The sequence below is a fragment of the Leucopleurus acutus genome (genome assembly GCF_964270905.1).
Source record: "Leucopleurus acutus genome assembly, chromosome: 14".
Lineage (NCBI taxonomy): Eukaryota > Metazoa > Chordata > Mammalia > Artiodactyla > Delphinidae > Leucopleurus > Leucopleurus acutus.
In genome coordinates this window covers 50,440,021-50,462,039 of record NC_139156.1, presented here as the reverse complement: position 1 = coordinate 50,462,039, position 22,019 = coordinate 50,440,021, and the positions used below count along the sequence as shown (strand labels likewise).

General features: G+C 41.4%; 1 protein-coding gene across 3 annotated transcripts in view; it reads left to right on the top strand.

Annotated features, from left to right (window-relative positions):
• Positions 1-11,449: 11,449 nt before the first annotated feature.
• Positions 11,450-22,019, top strand: part of CCSER2 (coiled-coil serine rich protein 2) — a 160,156-nt gene continuing 149,586 nt past the window's right edge. For all 3 annotated transcript variants that reach the window (XM_082855081.1, XM_082855082.1, XM_082855084.1), the window contains exon 1: positions 11,450-11,630. The gene's annotated coding sequence lies outside the window, so the exon portion shown is untranslated. The remainder of the gene's footprint in view (positions 11,631-22,019) is intronic.

The following is a 22,019-nucleotide window of genomic DNA, read 5'->3' as shown; positions in this document are numbered from 1 at the left end:
GTGGGAATAAAGTCTCCTTTCATTCCACATCTCTTAGTAACAGAATCCCCCTTTGTGATAGCAACCACTGTTAGAAGTTTCTTGAGTATCTTCTGAGAGATGGTCTTTGGAACTACAAATATTTGTGTATATACACCTATTTCCTTTTCCCTAAACAAGTTGTGACACGTTATACATATACTTCACACCTGGCATTTTCCCCTTGACATCGTGACTTAAAGGGAGCTCCATTCCAGCACGTGGAGACCTGTGCATTGTTGTTAATGTCATTACATTTCTTGGGCCTTGACTTTTGGAAAAATGTCTTGGGTCATTCTGAGAACCCTCAAAGCTGCCTTCTACTCCCCACACTGCAGCTTCCAGTAAGAGGTACTCCGTTCAGTCCACCCCACCCTCAGGGACTGGCACCATCCCTGCCACTCTCCCAGGCTTTCCTGCCAATGATGGAGAGGAACGAGCCAGTTCTAGCCACAGCACTTTATTTCTCCCACAGAACAGCTGAGCTGAAAAGGGAAATGGCGCTTTCTGGAAGGGAGTCTGTGGACCTTCAACAATGACATGCTGACTCCTGGCGAGGAGCGCAGAGTCACAAAACCTCCCCAGCCATAGTGGGCAAATGGCATTCATACAGGAGGGCAAGGATCAGCAATATCAAATCAGCAATCCTTTCTTCTTTATCTGCATGTTTATCCTGTAAAATAAACAAGGGGTCACTTTCCACGAGGAACAGTCAGCATCCTTCTCAGGGCCCAGGGCGGCAGGATATCTCAATTTCTTTACTCCTTGATCATGCAGGTTATTGTATTATCGCTTCTTAAAAAGTTAGCCTTTTTCTCCCCAATTCAACAAATATTTTTGAATACTCACTATGTTACAGGTTGTATTCTAGGTACCAAGAATATAACCGTACTCAAAGGTCCCTATTCTCAGTCCAGTTGTTTTTTTTGGTTTGTTTTGTTATTTTAATTCTCCAATCTTCCCTCTCACATGCTCTAAAACCTGATGGCTGTTTCTTGTATAATATTGATATGTTCATTGTAATTTCACGGGAAGGATAAAAACCTTTGCTCAATTTCCTGCTTGCTTTTGGTTCCTATTCCTTTCTCCAGACAAGTCCACAGATCAGGTGTGTCAAGCAGAGTCTCCTGGCTTCCATGGCTTAATGCCCTTGTGCTCAGGATAATGCAAAGGAGGGAATGGAAGGGAGAAGGAATCAGATACTGCACTGAACTCGTCCGTGGTAGAAACTGCCTCTAATACACATTCTCCTTTTCTTCATAGGCGTAGATTTTATATCTGGGCACAGAACTGTAGAGAGGAAAGAACACATTTGCCAGCCTCCCTACAACTAGGTGTGGCCATGAACTAAAGTTTGGCTGAGGAAATATAAGAGGAAGCGTCCTGTGGCCACTTTCGGGAACCTACCTTAAGAGACTGCTGGAGCATGCCTTTTGCCCTTTCTTCATTCCTTTCTCCAGCCTACTGCTTAGAACACAGTTGTTGACTTAGACCTTGAAGGCGAGAGCCACATCCTAGGGATGGTAGAGGAACTTCAAGAGAAACTGATGGCGCCAAGCCCCATAACGATACTGGACACGTACCTCTTGACTTTTCCTTGAAGGAAAAAAGAAATTCTGGTGTGGTTGTAACCTCTGTCAGGTTGAATTTTGCTGAAGTTTTTCCCCATCCCTACCTAAGTCATAAACTACCATCCACTCAGAATTCTGAAGAAATATATTTTCATGTTTATTTTAAAATCTCTGCTATTAGTAACGGCAAGGGTTAATTTATAATTGTTGATTTAAAAGCTATCAGCCATTCTCAGCCCCCTGCCTTTCCAATCTACACAGTTAAATTTTCAGCTTGAAACCTCAGTCCTACTCAGTGCGTGAGCCTGAGGAGGGGGTATGGAGTGTGCATGTGGAGCAGGGCAGGGGGTATAGAGGAGTTTGGAATTGTTCTCTCAGGAGGTTGGATTCCAATATGCCCAGGCTACCCAGATGGTACTCTACACACCTGTGTGATCAGCCCAACATCCGCCTGACCCTTAATGTCTTGCTTCTCCATCATGAGCAGGTCATTCACTCCTCAAGGGTGCACATCCTCTTTTATGTCTGTTAGAAGAGCTGGCTACTGGTCGGTGGCCTACGATGGGAATCCTGTCCATGATTAGTCCCAAGTACCAGGGAAACTGACAGCAGAATTGGCATAGGAGCCAGTTGGGAAGAAGTGAAAAAGGCAGCCCATGGGTCATTAAGCAGATGGTTTCCTATCACTGGCACCACTACTGGCCGATGGTGCATGGGCACATTTACCCAGCTTAAAGGTCCAGGGTAATCTGTGTAGTTTCTGACAGAAGCCTCTCTGGGTTGCTGGTGCCTGGCCCCTGCACTCTGCCCAGCTCTGAACAAGATGGGTCAGTTGGAAGTGCTCAGGTGCTGCCAACAGTGTCCATATTGCTTGGAGAAGTTGATTCTGGGCTCCATCACTACACCAGACTGGGATGGATACTAGCTCATAATGTAACTCATATTTGCTATGTACCCTGCATGCTGATTTGGAATCCCCACCCCCTATATTGGAAGTCCTCTCTACAATGTCCTCAGTGACCTGAGCCTTGGGATCACCCATCATCCCTTTCCTTCCTGGCCCATTGTTGAGCCAATTGCCCGGGATCTCAGACAGATTTCAGAGGCACTGTGGTGTTTGCAGGGGCCAAGGTGAGGCCAAATCATCCAGAGAGAGTTACTGAGCCCTGAACAAGTCAAGAGGACTATATCTCCCGCTACCTTACTTGGAGTCTTCCACTTGGAAGGTTAAACAAGGGACATTGCTCCAGTGACTACAGAAGGCAGGAGACAGCATCTTTGAGGACCCCAACTCTTCCCCAGCACCATAAGGTCTTAAAAGCTATAGCCCTTCCCATCCCCCATAAATTCAGACATCTTCTTAGAGAGAGAAGCAGGGAACAGATGAAGCCATAGAGATATCAGGTCTTTTTACCAGGAAATAATCAAAGACTTCTTAAAAGTTATTGTTTAAAAGATCAGCTATGTCCAAGTTTTAAGCAGATTGATATATTTTTTTCCAAAACCCAGCAGATAAGGAGTCAGGGGAAAAGTCAGATTAGTTATAGTCAAATAAAGGAATTTAAATTTCTCTGCTGTTATGGGCTAAATTGTGTCCCCCTAAAATTCATATGCTGAAGTCCTAACCCCCTGTACTGAGTGTATTTGGAGATAGAGTCTTTAAAGTGGTAATTAAGGTAAAATGAAGTCATTAGTGTGGGCCCTAATTCGACATGCTGGTATCCTTGTAAGAAGAGATTAGGGCATAGACACAGAGGGACACAGGGATCAGGTGGCCATCTACAGGCCAAGTTGAGAGGCCTCAGAAGAAACCAACACTGCCAACACCTTGATCTTGGACTTCCAGCCTCCAGAAGTTGAGAAAAAAATTTCTGTTGTTTAAGCCACACAGTCTTTGGTACTTTGTTATGGCAGCCCTAGCAAACTAATATATCTGCATATCTGAATAATAGTGTAAATAAATTTACATCCCCATTACGACTTTAATTTTTACGTGAATTGAAGTGTGTTGTACTAATATCTAATTATTTAGCACCTCCTCTGTGCCAGGCATTACTCTAAGGGCTTACATATATTAATTCATCTTATTCTTATAAGAACCTCATTTATTCTCCATTTACAGATATGAACACTGAGGGACAGAGAAAGTAACTTCTAAAGCCTCACAAAGCATCAGTGGCACGTGGCAGAGCCAGGATTCAGAGCTAGACAGACACCAGAGCTACATGCTCCACCAGCACAGGGAAACTTGGTTTTTCACTGAAATATAATACTTCCTGGCAGTTTTCCATGTCAGTACATGTTTGTTTAAAGAGTCACATGGAATTATAGTTTTATTCCAGGGTATGAAAATTAAACCTGCATTGATGCCTTTGCTGCTTTAGCAAGTAGCCTTCTGACCATCCTCAGGAACAGTGACTCATCCAGAAAGAATTAAGGCATTTCCTCTCATCCCCAAGGAGCAGAGTGGCCATTGTGTTTCTCAGGATTGGTGGGCCCTCCTTCATTTAGTAGAGCTCCTTTTTGAGAAGCTTTGTCTGAAAGGAATTTAAGTCATATTATGACAGAAAAGAAGTAAAATGAGAGTTTGTAGGAGAGGTACTAGATGGATTTGGAGCTAGCACCCTAAGAAATGCCTGGGAGCAGGGGACAGGAAGAAGTCCTTTGAAAGGTCCTGGGGTCCAGTAACTGGCCCATACTTGTGTGGTCCCATCTGTGGTATATAGTTGGGAAAGGGTCAGGTCTAATGCCAGTGGGGGCAGAGGACTGTAGGGAGTTCTGTTGGAGTGGCCAGGGTGGACGTCAGACTAGAGAAGGGCTGTCCTACACCAGAGGCAACCAGCCAGGGCAGGCTGCACAGTGGGGAGAGGAAACTGTGGGAGTGGGCACTTGCCCTAGATGCTGCCTGCCCAGCCTCCTGGGAAAACCTATGAAATCCATGTCCCCTAGTGAATCATCTGCTAGTGAGGAGCTTCCTCTTTTTACCCCAGGAACTTGGCACACCTTCAGGAGATCTCATTAAATTATTTAATCTCCTGTTCTCAATCTCTTTTTCCGTTTTCATCAATTTCTGGGAGAGTTCCTCAACTTTATTTTCTATCCCTTCTATTGAGTTTTTTCATTGCTGCTTCATCTTTTTCATTTCCAAAGGCTCTTGAACAGTGTTTTCAGAATATTTCTTTTTTTATGACATCTATTCTTGTTTCATGGATGCAAGGATATTTCTTATTTCTTTCATATTTCCTTAAACACATTATTTATACTTTTTTTGTGAGGCAAGTGAATGGGGGGTAGTTTTCTTCTTCCTGCAGAGTTTCTGTTTCCTTTCAGGTCTATTTGTTTGGGTCTCTGTCTTCTGTGTTAGAAGTTGTCTTCTAGTGTGCTGCAATTTTGGTTTCTTGTTCATTGTTAAGCAGGAAGGGGAAACTAAGGAATCCTATAAAACTATATTGGATTCTGTACCTATAGAAAAGAAAATATACCATTTTTTGAAGTGCACATGGAAAATTCATGAAAATTAACCAAATATTAGGTTGCCAAGAAAATCTCAAGAAATTCCAAAGAATAGAAACATACAAATAACATTCTCTGATCATAATGCAATAAAACTTTTAGAAATTAGTGACAGAATTTCTTAAAAACGTAAAATTTCCTTTTTCCTGGTAATTTAAAAAAACTATTAAACACCTATTGGATTAAAAGGAAAATAAAAAAACAAGATTTCAGAATTTCTTGAAAATAATAATAATGAAAACATGACATAGAATCTCTGTGATACCACTAAGGCTGTTATCACAGGAAAACTTACAGCTTTAAACACCTGGTGCAATAGAAATAAAAACATCAATATAAATGAATTTAGCAACCAAAATGGAAAGCTAGGAAAAAAGTAACTAAAAGAAAGGAGAAGGAAACTAATAAAGATCAAATTATAAATAATGACTTGGAAAACAGAAAAGAGTAGAACTAATAAATCCAAAAGTTGGTTATTTGAAAAACACAACAAAATACACAAACAATTAGCTAACTTAAGCTTTAAAAAGGGAGAAATCACAAATGTAAGAGGGAAATCTCATAAAAGGGGGTAAACCACTAGCTAACTTACGCTTTAAAAAGAAAGAAATCACAAAAATAAAAGGGAAATAGCATAAAAACAGAGAAAACAATTTTTAAGAATAAAGTACTTTGTGCAACTCTGCAAATAAACATGAAAACTTAGAAGAAATGGGCATGTTTTCAGGCAAACAGAAGTTGCCAAAATTGATCCTAACAAAGACAGAAAGTCTAAACAAACTAATTGCTATAAAAGAAATGAAAAGGCTAACTATGGAGAACAGTATGGAGGTTCCTTAAAAAACTACAAATAGAACTACCATATGACCCAGCAATCCCACTACTGGGCATATACCCTGAGAAAACCAAAATTCAAAAAGAGTCATGTACCAAAATGTTCATTGCAGCTCTATTTACAATAGCCCGGAGATGGAAACAACCTAAGTGCCCGTCATCGGATGAATGGATAAAGAAGATGTGGCACATATATACAATGGAATATTATTCAGCCATAAAAAGAAACGAAATTGAGCTATTTGTAATGAGGTGGATAGACCTAGAGTCTGTCATACAGAGTGAAGTAAGTCAGAAAGAAAAAGACAAATACCGTATGCTAACACATATATATGGAATTTAAGAAAAAAAATGTCATGAAGAACCTAGGGGTAAAGCAGGAATAAAGACGCAGACCTCCTAGAGAACGGACTTGAGGTTATGGGGAGGGGGAAGGGTGAGCTGTGACAGGGCGAGAGAGAGTCATGGGCATATACACACTAACAAACGTAGTAAGGTAGATAGCTAGTGGGAAGCAGCCACATGGCACAGGGATATTGGCTCGGTGCTTTGTGACAGCCTGGAGGGGTGGGATAGGGAGGGTGGGAGGGAGGGAGACGCAACAGGGAAGACATATGGGAACATATGTTTATGTATGACTGATTCACTTTGTTATAAAGCAGAAACTAACACACCATTGTAAAGCAATTATACCCCAATAAAGATGTTAAAAAAAAAAAAAGACAGTAAAAAAAAAAAAAAAAAAAAGAATGGAAAAAAAAAAAAAGAAATGAAAAGGCTAAAGAGTTATTGCACAAAATAATACACAAAGAATCACCAAGCCAAACGAAATTCCACATAATCTTTAAAGGTCAGATAATTTCATTGTAACTTAAACTATATATAATATTAATCTCTAAACCTGATGAAGATTATCAGGTTTTTATTCCAATACATTTCAACTCATTTAGGATAAATTCCAAAGATTTTTATTCCATCTGTAAATTTTTTTTTTTCATTTTATTTTGGCCCTGCCATGTGGCATGTGGATCTTAGTTCCCTGACCAGGGATCGAACCTGCGTCCGCAACCCCCCCCCGCCCCCCCGGGTACTGGAAGCACAGAATCTTAACCACTGGACCGCCAGGGAAGTCCCAAAGATTTTTATCACAATAAAAGGAGACCACAGACCATTCTCAATTAAGAATTTCCTTATCTATTCATCCATGTCTTGGCTCTTGTGAATTATGCTGTGATTAACATTGAGAAAGAGATATAGCTTCAAGATAGTGCTTTACTTTCCTTCAAATATATACCCAGAAGTGGGATTGCTGTGTCATATGGTAGTGCTATTTTTAATTTTTTGAGGAACCTCTGTAGTGTTTTCCATACTGGCTGTACCAATTTACACTCCCAACAATACTGCACAAGTGTCCTCTTTTCTCCACATCCTTGCCAGCATTTTTTTATCTCTTGTTTTTTTGTTCTTTTTTAAATTATAGCCATTCTAAGAGGTATGAGGTGATCTCTCTCTCTCTCCCTTTTTTTTTTAACATTTAAAAAAAAGAAACTTATTTAACCAAAAAACCAAAAACAGTTCACCCATTTCTCCCACCCTTTCACACCCCCACCTCTGGCACCCACTAATGTGTCTGTTCTCTGTATCTATGAGCTTGAGCTTGTTTTTTTGGTTTTTTTGGTTTTTTTATATTCCATGTATAAGAGAAATAATACAGTATTTGTCTTTCTCTGTCTTACTTATCACTTCATGTAATGTCTTCGAGGTCCATCCACATTGTCACAAATGGCAAGATTTCTTTTTTTTCTTCTCTGAATAATATTCCATTGTATATATACCAAATCTTCTTTATCCATTCATCTGTCAACAACACAGCTGTTTCCATATCTTGGGTATTGTAAATAATGCTGCACTGAACACAGGAGTTCATGTATCTTTTCAAGTTAGTGTCTTGATTTTCTTCAGATGAAAATCCAGAAGTAGAATCGTGGGATCATTTGGTAGTTCTATTTTTAATTTTTTGAGGAAACTTCATACTGTTTTCATAGTGACTGCATCAATTTACATTCCCACCAACAGTGCACAAGGGTTCCCTTTTCACCACATCCTCACCAACATGTATTTCTAGTCTTTTCGATGATAACCATTCTAACAAGTGTGAAGTGATATCTCATTTTGGTTTTGATGTGCATTTCACTGATGATTAGTGATGTTGAGCATCTTTTTAAAGATAATAAATGTGTATTACAGTATTTAAGCTATAAATAAATAAATAAATACAGAAGTCCCTAGGAATATTAACTCCAAACTAGTAAAACATGTTAAGATGTCTATAAACTTAAGAAAATACACTGAAATATTATTATGATTGTATTAAGTGTGTTTGAGAATTGTGAGAAGTCTTTTCCTTGTTTTACCTATTATGATCCTATTGTAGATACTTTTTTAATCTAATAAACATGCATAGTAAAAATGTATAAATATGCTTGCTGACTCTTCTCTAGACTCATTCCCATACAGACATCTGTAAGGCAGACACCCCTTCCTCCAAACATTCTGTGCTATCATCCCATTTTTCTTAATAAGCAAGTCCAGACTGCGATCCAAAAGATCATCTGATTCCCTGTTTTCCTGACACCACTGGGCCCATCCCAAAAAACACTGGGAAGGTTTGTCAAACTACCAACATTCCCACCACAGCATTTTATACATCTGCCCCTGACTCTTCATCTTCTGTTCTACTTCCCCTGCTCGTGGGGCTGGAGTTATACCCTGGCCTTCTCAGGCCTTCTCTGCTGCCTAGCCTGTGTTGAAGGCTGCCACAGTTGGGTTACTTATCCACATAACACATGACACTTAAACCTTTGTCTCCCATCAGTCATTCTTGGGTTTCTGGGAGATGGTCATCTCCTACCTGATTAGGATGATTGTAGAATAGATTGTTGAAGAGGTAGTTTAGTGCAATGGTTCTTACGGTGTGGTCCCTGGGCATTATTCCTCCCAGGAACTTATTAGAACTACAGATTTTTGGGTACCACCCAGGCCTTCTGAATCAGAAACTCTGGGGGTGGTGCCCAGCAAGCTACAGTTTGCTAAGCTCCCCAGGTAATTCTAACTAAAATTTGTGAACCACTGCTCATCTTGATCTGCCCTCTCACATTTAACCTCAGTCATAAGCAGGCTTCAGACTCTCAGAGGTCAGACTTCTAACGATATATATAATATGTATATACAATATATTTATATTTAATATTAAAAGCTTTTCTATATATAGCTTGATGTGCCTGACAGAACTAATGTGACATGATAACCAAGTAAATGAGGAAATTGGGATAAAGACTAAACAGCAATAAGGAAAATTAGATGAAGTTGGGAAATATTCATACACAGCAAGCCCCCAGTAACCTTTGTAGAGGAAGAAGGGAAAGGTGACAGTATTTAAGAGCTGCTAAAGAAAAGAGAAAACATAATCACTTCAAGTCTTTAGAGAATCACAAGATAGCAACCTATATAAGAGCTATAGCATAGCTCTTTCTGGTTTTTGGAACAGAGATGTTCCTTTCCTAGATCCTCATATGCAGACTGTCTAGTATGTAGCATCTTCTCCAATTCCCGCATACAAGCTGTTAGGAGACATTTCTTTCTTTCTTTTAATTAATTAAATAATTTATTTATTTTTATTTTTGGCTGGGTTGGGTCTTCGCTACTGCGTGTGGGTTTTCTCTGGTTGCGTCGAGTGGGGGCTACTCTTTGTTGCGGTGCGCGGGCTTCTCATTGCGGTGGCTTCTCTTGTTGCAGAGCATGGGCTCTAGGTGCCCCGGCTTCAGTAGTTGCAGCAGGCAGGCTCAGTAGTTGTGGCTCGCGGGCTCTACAGCACGGGCTCAGTCATTGTGGCGCACGGGCTTAGTTGCTCTGCAGCATGTGGGATCTTCCTGGACCAGGGCTTGAACCCGTGTCCCCTGCATTGGCAGGCAGATTCTTAACCACTGTGCCCAGGGAAGCTCGAGGAGACATTTCTTGTACCACCTCTCAATTTAGCTGATGGCATAAACCCCAAAGCACATGCTGGTAACTGCATTTCTTTTTTTTTTTTTTTTGGTACGCGGGCCTCTCACCGTTGCGGCCTCTCCCACCGCGGAGCACAGGCCCCGGATTCACAGGCCGAGCGGCCACGGCTCACGGGCCCAGCCGCTCCGCGGCACGCGGGATCCTCCCGGACCAGGGCACGAACCCGTGCCCCCTGCATTGGCAGGCAGACTCCCAACCACTGCGCCACCAGGGAAGCCCAGTAACTGCATTTCTTGAGGGATGTTCTTGAGGGGTGTGTTCAAGTGTTCAGTCTGGTGTTTGCCTAATGACCTGACTTAATCCAAAGATAAATCGTAGAGTGTTTAGTTCTAGTCTTTCTCTACATTTTAAGCATACATCTTATCTTCCAAGAAATTCAATCTTTAACTTTATGGGTTGATTTTAAACATGACACTATTTTCCAAATATAAAAGTATATTATTAAGAGAAGTCTGGTTCTACAAATCAGGCATGCCCCCTCATATCAGTCTGGTAATTTCCACTCCCTTTCCCCTTGGAGTATCACTGATCTGGAGGCATGAAAGAAATCAGTATTTCTCAAGAAATCCTCAAAAGTTATTTACTGCAGTGGAGCTGCTGATAAGCGTGGCCTACAGGGATTTCAGGTAAGTCTATTGCCAGACAGGGGAACCTCCAGGGCTTTTACATCCAGCTAGACCAGGGAGGCTTCCAGGGGCAAGGGCACTCAACAAGCCAAGCCATCAAGGAAGAAACGAGGGGAAGAGAAGGCCTATGGCTGATGGAAGTCCCAGAGGGCAGGAGGACCTGGCTTCCGGCAAAAGAAAACCAGATTGATTATGTCATGAAGCTGTTTCCACTCTCAGCACTCCGGTGTGCCTATTTCTTCCACTCAATCTCAGTAAGATCCGGCAGAGTGTTGGTTCTCAGTAAGATCCGGCATTATCCAGAGCAAGCACCGGAGGGCAGAAAACAGGGATGGACCTGAAAACACAAAATGTTAGATCTGTCCACTTCACCGAAATGTGGGAGAGGAGCCCATGTCAGTCCCAAAGCTCAGACTACTCCTAACTTTTCGGGGTCAGGAGGTTTAGTTGACAGTTTTGACCGAGGTAAAGAGGCAAATGTTGGTCCAGGAGGCCGGCTATAGGTGGGTCAGCCACCAGGCTGGCGTCACAAGCTGGGCGCAGGAAAGGCCTGAGTCAGGGGGCAGAGAGGCAAGGTCAGTGGAAGGGGGCGGGTCCTGAAGTGGGGGCGTAGCCTGGGAAAGGCTGGCGAGAGGGCGGGGGCGGTGCCAGAAATGGGCAGAAGCCGGAGTCAGGCGGCAGGGGCGGGCCCAAAGGCGGGGCCTAACCTCGTGAGGCTCGCGCCTGCGCAGGGCGTCCCGGGGGGCGGGGCTGCGCGCGCGCGGTTCGGGGGCCCCGGAGGGCGGAGTCCAGGCGGGCGCCGGCCGAGGGAGGGGGCGCGGTGGCTCTGGAGTCCAGCGCTCCCTCAGGCCGTGGACGTGATGCTGGCTGCTGTGGGTCGGGCGGCTGGGCCAGCGGGGATGTGACGGGCGGCCCCTCGCCTCACCTGCCGTCCTTTGGCCTGTAGGTCGCTGGGCGACCCGCAGCCGGGCCGCGGCTGAGGAGGCAGCGCGACCTCCGTACGGTGAGAGTCGGGGTTGGGGCGGGAGCAGGGGCCGGAGTCGGGGCGGGGCGAGCGCCCGCGGCAGCCCTGGGCAGGGGGCGCGGTCCGGGGCCCAGGTCCGGGCGCCCGGGATAGGGCCGTGGCGTCCTCCGGCCTCCTGCCCTCCGGAGCGACCCTCTGGAGTCTCCGCGAGCCGCCTGAGGGCAGGCAGGCGTGGAGCGGGGAGGTCGGACGCCCCTCGCCCCTGGGGCTGTGACAGGCATATCAGGGCCCGTGGGCCGCTACGGCTGCGGCCCTCTCTCAAGGAGAAATCAGGGCGAGGCTGAGATACCCAGTGATTTCAGAGCCAGGATGCTAGTGAGGGATGATAGGGAAAGTACCAAGTACCGGGCTGCCCCGAATGACTGTGGTTTTTTTTTTTTTAATTACTGGACCCAAACAAAGACACACCCTAAACACATCCTGAGACAAAACTTTGGTGGACCACACCGTTGCCATAGGTTCAGATGCTGCTTCTCTCTCCTTTTTAGACATCTGCTGTTTTTATACATATATATATATTTTTTAATGCACCTACTCTTTTTTGTCAGGCAAAGGGAGAATGACTCCTTTGAGGGAGCACTGGACGGCTAAGCTTGAGTTTGAATTTCAGTAATTGCAGATTCATCTTTGTGGGCTACCCAGCCAGTTAGGCTTGCTGTTCCTAGACTAGGCCTGAACAGTGTGGAAATTACTGATGCAGGGACTCTTCGTAGTCCCAGATTGGAATGTCTGTGTTTCACTCCCATTGGTGAGATAAATGGAGCTTAGGCTTTCCAAAATAACCTTTTGAAAGGCATTTCTTTTCTCCCTTTTTTTCCTGAGCATTAAAATATTAATGGAACCTATTAATTTTGCCAGTTTTTTCTTTTTCTTCTTCTTAAGCATCATCTTCTAGACTAGTTTTAAAGAGAGTTTGGTTGTGGCATCTCTTCTTTAACCAAAAGGCATTTAAGATACTTGCCTTCTGCAAAAGATAGTCACAAAAAACATGTCTTATCTGTAATCAATATATGTATTATAAGGATTTAAACATTCCTGAATGTTTTGCCTGAAGTCAGTCTTAGATGTTATTACTGTTTGCCTCTCTTAATTTATTACTTAGTATCTTTAGTATTTTCTTATTTGCTTGTTTTCTTTAGTGTTCTCAACAACACTGATGTCAAATAATCTTTGGGTAAACACACACTTTCTTGAACCTTTAGCTGTAATTCATACTGTTTTACTTCAGTGTTGTATTAATACGCCATAGTAAGAAACTGCTAGAAGCCATCCTGAACAGCAGGAACTCTCCATTTAAAAAAACACAAGACAATTTATTGTACCTTTTCACATCCAGATCTTCATTTTCTGTTTGTTGTCTTGACTCAACTTTGATTGGGGAAGAAGAGGGGACTTTGATTTCATGTTTAAAAGTCTGCCAGCGACTCTTCATAATCTGTATTTGATAAAAGTCAGAGCCCTTCACGATTTCTCGTACTTGTCTTTGTTTCTCATTTCATCTTCTACCATTTTGCCTGCCCTCTCTGAATAAAGACTACTTAGAGTTCTCTGAAGATGTCATCTTCCTTTGTGGTTTTACACTGTTGCCTCTATTGAGAATTCTTCTCCATCTAGTAAACAACTTACCCTTCAAGACCTGACCAAATTATCACCTCTGAATCTTGTCCAGACATCTTATCTCACTTGTCTTCACTGATCCACTAGTACATTGTACATTCTGCAGTTAGGACTTGTCAGTTGGTAGTTAATGATTTGTTAATATGGCTGTGTTCACCAGACTTTTGGGCTTCATAAGGGAAGGGACCTTTGCAACTCTAACACATGCTATTTTATGGCACAGGTGCTCACAAACTGTTTACTGAATGAACTTTTGAGGAATGCTCCTAATCTTGAATATAGTTTATAGGTAAAGTATATTAACTACCTCTTTCTGTGTTAGAAAGCTTAGAAGCGGTGACTGCACAAGGTACTTTAAAATTTCCAGGAATAAAGTCAAAATTGTTGTTGCTGGTTAGGAATGAAACCCCACTTAAGACAGAAAAAAACCAATATGTTTTATGACACAAGAATAAAAAGAATATGGCCAATAAGTATTGCTGTTTCTTTGACTTTTTTTTTTTTTTTTGTGGTACATGGGCCTCTCCTGTTAAGGAGCACAGGCTCCGGACGCGCAGGCTCAGCAGCCATGGCCCACGGGCCCAGCCGCTCCGCCGCATGTGGGATCTTCCCGGACCAGGGCATGAACCCATGTCCTCTGCATCGGCAGGCGGACCCTCAACCACTGCGCCACCAGGGAAGCCCTTGCTGTTTCTTTAATTTAGGACTTTAAGACAAAGAAATTTGCCCAAGGTCATGCAGGTAGAAGGGGACAGAGCTGGGATACAATCCAGGTCTTTTGACCATCTGTGTCCTTGCCCCCAGTTGCCTACTTCTAAGTCTTGTTTTATAATCAGAGTGGGAGATTTTGAGAGAGTTGGACATATATTGGTTAAAGGGGTCTATTAGTAGGATATTGAACTTGAAAGAATTCATAGATTATTTGTTTCAACTTTAAAAATTTTACCCGTTAAACGACTGACACCCCAAAGGGCAAGAAACTTACTTGAAGTTACTAAGAGTCACTTGTATCCCACATCTCCTGATGTCACACTTGTGTATTTTTCATTATTCCATGGTGCTTTGGGGGAAAATGAGGAAGTTGTCAATTTTCAGAGGGAGAGCAAATCAGCTTCCACTTTCAATCTCTTTGACTGCTTAATTGCCTGCTGCTTCTAGGGTCTTAGAGCCCTTGAGGCTAAGAAACATGATGATTCATTTGAGGATATAGGAGAAACCTAACCTCCACTATTCCATTCGTCTGGGGTTTTTGACCTCATTGCTGGATAGAGTGCTCCTTAATAAGTGGCTTCTGCTCACCATATGGAGACCCCCACATACAGTTACATTTTGATGGTAAAATGAGATTTAATAAAATAAGGTTACAGCTGGCTAATAGCATGGCTAAAATTACATGTATCGCTAGTCTGTACATGAAAAGAGCCTATCTGATTACTTCTATGTGATAGGTTTTTTGGAAAAGAAAAATTGTGGTTTTATGCCTTTGAAAAGTTAGTTTTGAAATCTGTACTTCCTATGGGAGGCCTGATCAATTCTAACAGACAACTTAATGGTCAAAGAAATAAGGAAAAAAAAAAACTTAAAATATTCTCTTATTCATTTCTCATCATATATACATGATTTTGTACTGTAATCACAGCATTACAGTTCAATTTTTGCCTTCATATTTATGTTTTATTACTGCTATAGTTTTTATATATTTAAATTATCATACAGTGTTACAGTGAGTTGATTTATTTACTTATTTATAATTATTGGACATCTCAGCTGCTTCCCGTTTTTCACGGGATGCAGTTAACATGGAGATGTCCTTTGTTTTGCTTCTTTCCTTTAGACTAAAGCCCCAGGCGGGGGATTATAAGGTCAAAAGGTATGAAGGGTTTTGTCACTTTTGAAAAATATTGCTAGGTTTGTTTCTGAAAGGTAGTATTTTTTTTTTTACTGCTTCCAGCAGTTTGGTTGACCAGTTTTATCTTTTACAGGCTTTTGTTTTTAACTTTTTTTTTTTCAAATGGGTATAAGGGTACCTGCTGTCTAAGATCACTATTCACAATAGAAAAGGAAGTGCAGTATTTCTCTCATTTTATTTCCTCCTTTGTATGAATTGTTTGTCCTTTGCCCATAAATTTACTGGACTCTTCTTACCAATTTTCATTAGTACCTAGCATCATAAATATATTATTCTCTTGAAATATGTTTGTGATCTGTTTTATTTTTGTTATTTTTATTGTTGTAGACTTTGCAGTTTTAAAATTATTAAAGTCATTGACAACAACAACAAAAACCAAAAAAAAATCATTGACAATTTTTGTGTGTGATTTCATCTTTTGATTGTGAGATCTACGAACAAATGTCACTCTACCATCTGATGCATATTTTTATTTTCTTAAGCTTCTATGGTTCTTTTTGTTATTATGTATATATCTTTAACAATAATATATGCAATTGAGATTGCATTTAATTTTTGTGGATTTTATACTATAGAGAATCACATTCTTATAAATATCTAAGTGAGTTTCCATTGGTAAACTGCTGCCTTTTTTCTTCTTGAACTTGAATAGGAAACAAAACAAAATGAAACTAACCTAGTTTTTTTTATAAATGGGTATTTGTTTTTTAATAAGTTATAGTAAATTTAGGCAAAAATTTCATGAAAGCAGTTTTTGGTTAATTGAAGTTTTTGTTGTTTCCGGATTAACTAGAAGATCATTTCTGATTTAACTTTTATTAATCATTCTAAAATGTACGAAAATAAAACCTTGGTTATCTTCTTCCTTTGGGAGTAAGATATTCTAGATGGATGAGACAACCCTGGTGTAGTAATTAACATTGATTGAGTGCTGGTTACTTTGCTGGTACTTGGATAGAATTTCTTACTTAATCCTCATAACAACCCTAAGATGTAGGTTCTTTTCATATCCTCATTTTGCACATGAGAAAGAGAGGTAAGGTGACCCGCCAAAGGTAACACAGCTAGGAAGCATCGGAACCAGAACTCAAACAGCCTGCTTTTAAAGGGCTCTATTTGAAAAGTATATTATATTACTTTATTTTCTCTGCTAAGGATTTGAACTTTATCTCTTAGGTACTGGAAAAATATTAGATGTTTCAAAGCAAAGGGATGATATAGTATGTTATATCTTTTAGGGAGATGGCTGATGTGGCAAAGTGGAAATATATTGAATTGTGTTTCTGATAGGAAGTGGTTGAAATAGGTCTAATGAGAAATGAAGCCTAAACTGCAAGTTGGAAGTGGAGATCAGGGGTATTATGGAAAGCTGTGGGGCTTAGTAACTGATAAGAGAGTGGGAAGCTGGAGTGTTGATTTGGACGTTATCAAGTGGGGTAATGACAGATGAATATGCGCTCACAGCGCTTTGTTATATTTCTTTCATAGCATTGACTGGGATTTATTGTACCTAACTTAGTGACACAACTACCTCCCCCACTGGGTTATGTACTTGTCAAGGACAGGGACAGAGTAGAAAGCATGAGCTAATACAGGATGAGCTAATTCAGGAAGATGGCAAGAGACTGAACTGGTCAAATCAAAAAGTGGCTGGAGGAAGAGAAGCTCTAGAGAATGACAGTTGTCAGGGAGGAGGGGGAAGAGCCATCAGTGCAGGATTAGAAGAGGAGCCTTAAGGAGAGGGAAGTATTCGCACAGAAGTAAACACGGAATGCCACCTCACGCTACAAACAGTTTTGGTTCGCGTGCACTACTGTGATTTGCTGATGGCCAGTGGCTGCATGGCATTAAATCGTCTTTCCTTTGTTACTGACCTCCCCGCCCCCCGCCCCGGCCCCCCGCCCCTCCCCCTTTCTCAGTGTATCCTGTGCCCTCTTTTAGCTTCTACCATCTTCTTGCTACAGGTGCTGATGCTGGGGCGTGACTCAGCCTATAGAGAGCAACCAATCAGAACGCTCCTTTCTTTTTAAGTGAATTGACCAATCAAGAGTATGATAGGTGTAATCTCTGAGTTTTTAGCTCTTCTCTGCTGAGTTGATTGCCTTTGAATGCCCCCAGAGTTACCTCTCTGACTTCAAATGGGTTATTTTGAGATTTGGAGCCATTGGGAAGCCAGAGAATTCTTAAAGCCTGCGTCCATGAAAGTGAAAGATTTTCACCTTTCCCATGTTGATCAGTAAGTTAGTTCGAAAATATTTAGATCATCTTTGAGGATTGTTGATCTTAAAAATGCCCCAGGACCATCATTCCAAATAATTAAGAATCTCTCTTCTCTTTGTATAGTTCTGTCATTATCTAAGGTGTGGGAATTTGTTTTAAATTTTAAATTTCCTCGGTCAGTTCATAACTTCATGTTTGTTTTTCGAAGAGTGACTTAGAAAAGGAATTTGTGCATGATTTCTTCTGCTACCTTTTGCTTCAGAGCATCGTTATCCTTCACTGTCTGTGTTGTCCTTCCTTGTATTCATCTGCCCAGTTTCTTCTATACTTGGTAAGTAGAATAGGAAGGGGGAAAAGAGAAAAAACATGGGTAATTATTCCTCTCCCCTGCTTTTCCATGGTTGTTACCACTCTTCCCTCCCCCATTACTGCTTTCAGCTGTCCATTTTGGCATGGTCTCCTGCACCATCTCTTCAATTCTACGTATGGTAATGGGAGATGCAAGACAGCTCTTTAGCTGAGGAATGCTGGATTTCTCAGGGTTTTGGTTCTTCTGTGATCTCTGTTTTGGTGTCATATTGAAGAGCCCAGGTGACATCTTGTATCTTAATAGATGCTTTCTATTCCCTGGCAATCTACCTCTCTTTAAAATGGAAAAAAATAAATCCAGGTCCTGTTTCTTTGAATTTGCTCTGTCTCTCTTTCCCTCCCTCTCTTTCTCTCTCTCCCCTTCTCCCCCCTCCACACACCTCCCTCCCCCCATATCAAGATACCACAGTCTCTTGATGACAGATACCCTAGTGCATACACTAGAGAAAATGAAGATAGGCAGACACCAGAAGGTACTTTGAATTGTTGTTGTCATTACATTAATGATATTTGGTTGCAGCCTGAGTGCTTTGGGGAAATTTGAGAGCTTTCTCTGACCATTATGTCTTGGCAGCCAGCGTTAGGGTTGGGAGTTACAATTTTCTCAGAAGCCCATACCTTAGAAAAGCAGGGACTATCCCTAACAGCTATTTAAGTGTGTAGAATGGGTCTGGTAATATTTTGGTCTAACTTGGTAGGCCAGCTTACAGGAAACATATCCAGGTGGTATTTCTTTACAGGGAATAGCGAGGCAGGGATGGCCATTTCTTCTTCTTTCTTTTATTTTTATTTAAACATTTTATCTCAAGCTTATTTTCTTTATTTTAAGATAGTCTGGACTTGTCAGCCCTTATTTATTATTGGCATCAGCTAGACTTGTAGACTTGGCCATTGTTGTGGCCACTTTTGCAGTTGATGTTTTTTTCACTACTTGAGGATTTCTACACTGTAAGTTTCCTCAACCCAGACTTTGAGACCAGATCCTGAATCTGGATTTTCCTCATTCATGCCATCTTTCCATTCAACAAATACCAGCTGGGCACTTGCTAGTAATGGTGCAGTGAAGAAAACACATTTTCTGACCTTGTGGAACTTATATTCTAATAATAAGATACAGAAAATAAACAAGTATGTATGCAATATGTCAGCTATTATACTGCTGTGGAAAAAAACAAAGCAGAATAAGGTGAAAAGAACACAGGGGATGCTGCAGTGATCAGTGGTGAGCAGAGATGTGGAAGAAGTGAGGTTGTGATCTAATTTGTACAGATATTAGGGGAGAGCATTTGAGGAAGATGGAATAAGAGTGCAGATGTCTTTTGTCTGAAGCATGCTTGTCCTGTTTGAGGAGTGATAAACAGATCATTGGAGGCCTTGTGAGGAATGACTGGTGGAAGATGAGGCCAGAGAGGTGGGTGAAGGGGCCAAAGGGATGGTAGTGGGAGTGCAAAATAGATCATATATGGCCTTACAGGCCAGTAGAACTTTTTGGCTTTTACCCTGAAAGTGGGAAGCCATCCATTGATTTTGACTTGTTTTAAATAGACCTTTCCACTGGTGTGTAGAGAATGTCATAGGCGGGCATAATGAGATAATTCAGCAGGCTTCAGCAATAATGCCATGTGGGAGATGATGGTGATTTTAGGCAGGGTTAGGAGAAGTGCTCACAGTATATTTTGAAGGCAGAGCCAACAGAATTTGATGGTGGATTAGATGTGGGTTGTAGGTTTTGACCTGAACCACTGAAAGAATGGAGTTTACCGAGATGGGGAAGACTGCAGGAGAAGCAGGTTTTAGGGGGAGTAATGCGTTCAGTTTTGGATATGTTAGCAGTCCAAGTGGAGATACTGTCTAGACAGCTGGGTATACATGAGTCTGCATTTCCGTTCAGAGGAGGGGCTGGGGATATAAATTTCCAGTCATTGGCATAGAGATAGTATTTAATACCATTAGAACTGGTTAAGATAATCTAGGAAGTGAGTGTGACTGGAGAAGTCAGAGACTTTGCCTTGGGGTCCTCTAATGAGAGAGGGGGACCTGGAGAGAGAGTTAGTGCTAGAGCTAAAAAATGAGAGTAAGAAGCACCCTCCAAAGAAGGAAAATGAAGAGTGAGTGGTTATCTCTGAAGCCAAGTGAAATGTTTTAAGAAGGGGGAAGTGAGTGATCAGTTGTGTTGGCTGCAGTTAGATCGGGGACTAAGATGTGACTTAGATTTAACCATATGAAAATCATTGGTGGGAATTCCTTGGAGGTCCAGTGGTTAGGACTCCGCACTTCTACTCATTGCAGGGGGCATGGGTTTGATCCCTGGTCAGGGAATGAGGATTCCTCATTCCTCGTGGTACAACCAAAAAAAAAACCAAACAAACAAAAAAGGAAAATCATTGGTGACCTTAAGTTGTTCATGGTGGATTAATGGAGATGAAAACTTGATTGGAGAGGGTTTAAGAGGGACCTGTAGGAGAGAAATTGGAGACAGCCAGTGTTTTCAAGGAGTCTCAACTGAAACTGAGGAAAAACAGGGTGCTGGCTGGAGGGGATGTGGAGTCAAGGAATTTTAATTTTTTTAAAAGGTGGGTGCTTTTCTAGTATATTTGTAGCTGATGGAATGACCCAGTAGAGAGAAAAAAAATTACAGGAACTATTTCTTTGAAAAATAAATGAAATTAATTTTATCCTTATCTGTGACCCTAAGGTCTGTCATTATCATATATGTGTCCTTATGTACTGACCTATTTTTTTTCAAATGAAGACAGTGGCTAGTGGAGATAGGTATTAAAGAACATCCCTTCCCCCCAGTTTGGTGAATTTTCATCAGTTCAAAACTGTTGTTTTTATATGTGGGTAACAAAATTTTTAATGAATTATTAGGAATCCGTTAAATAATCTTTGTTGTTGTTGTTATTGACCAGTTTTTCTCTGGTAACTTTTTTTTTTTGCGGTACGCGGGCCTCTCACTGTTGTGGCCTCTCCCATTGTGGAGCACAGGCTCCAGACGCGCAGGCTCAGCGGCCATGGCTCACGGGCCTAGCTGCTCCGCGGCATGTGGAATCTTCCCAGACCGGGGCACGAACCCGTGTCCCCTGCATCGGCAGGCGGACTCTCAACCACTGCGCCACCAGGGAAGCCCTCTGGTAACTTTTTACTGATTATCATTCTCAGTAGTTTTGCACAGTGCTAGTAGCCATGTGGTAGGTTCTAAATTTGGATTTAGTAATCTCTGCCTGCTATGGTAGTTTTATTATGAAGTATCTTTTTTAAAAAGAAAAAAAATTTTTTTTAATAAAAAAAACCTTTTAAATTAAAGTATAGATGAAGTACGTTTAAGGGGAAAATTTGGTGGCCACTCTTTTTCCCTTTTTTTTTTAATGTCCCTGATTGTACTTTTACTGTAATTGCTTCTGATTATTGAGTTGTTATCAGAGATGAATTCTGAAACTCATGGTTCAAAGCGCATATTACAGTTACAGCATTTATGTGCCTCTTTCTGTGGTTCATTTATGTTTGAGTAGGTAGTTGTCAGTATTTAGTGCTGGAGCATTATTGCAATCGCTTCTTAATCTTCTTCAGTTTTCCTCAAGGTTTTCTTCCCTTAGCCACTGCTACTGACTTTTGGATTTCTGAAACAAGTTTTGTTATTGCTTAAAAATCTTCTGTGCCTCTGCCCTGTTTTTTGCTTCTCCATCTCCTGCCTGCACTTGCACTCTGCTTTAGGGGATTTGGAGTACTCCTTAGGGCATTCTAATGCACATCTGATGTTTCTTACCACAGGACTATAGGATAAGGGTCAGATTCCTTATCAGTGTACAGAAAGTCTTCCATGAGCTGTGCCATGACATATCTGTCATGTTTCTATGAAGATGAGAAACTCTTTTTGACATCTCCATGCTTTTGCACATACTATTCCTTTTGTTCCAGAATACCATTCAGCTTCTTAGCTATCTTGTTAAATCACTTCATCTTTTAAAAAGCCCAACATAGGTGTCTCCTCTTCCAGGACAGCTTCTAGGTCTATTTTCATCATGCCTTCTCTACCCATCCTCCATTATATTCTTTGTTCTGTGTTACCTGTGTTTCTTTACATTTTGCAGTGACTTTGTTGTAGTATTTGCTATATGTTACTTTATTTGCTTTGTATCTGGTTCCCCTTGTCCCAATGCAAACTGATAGTCACTCAATAAATATTTTTGAATGAATGAATGAATAAAGCAATTATTTAGTATTGACCCAGTTTTTTTTTAAACAAATTTATT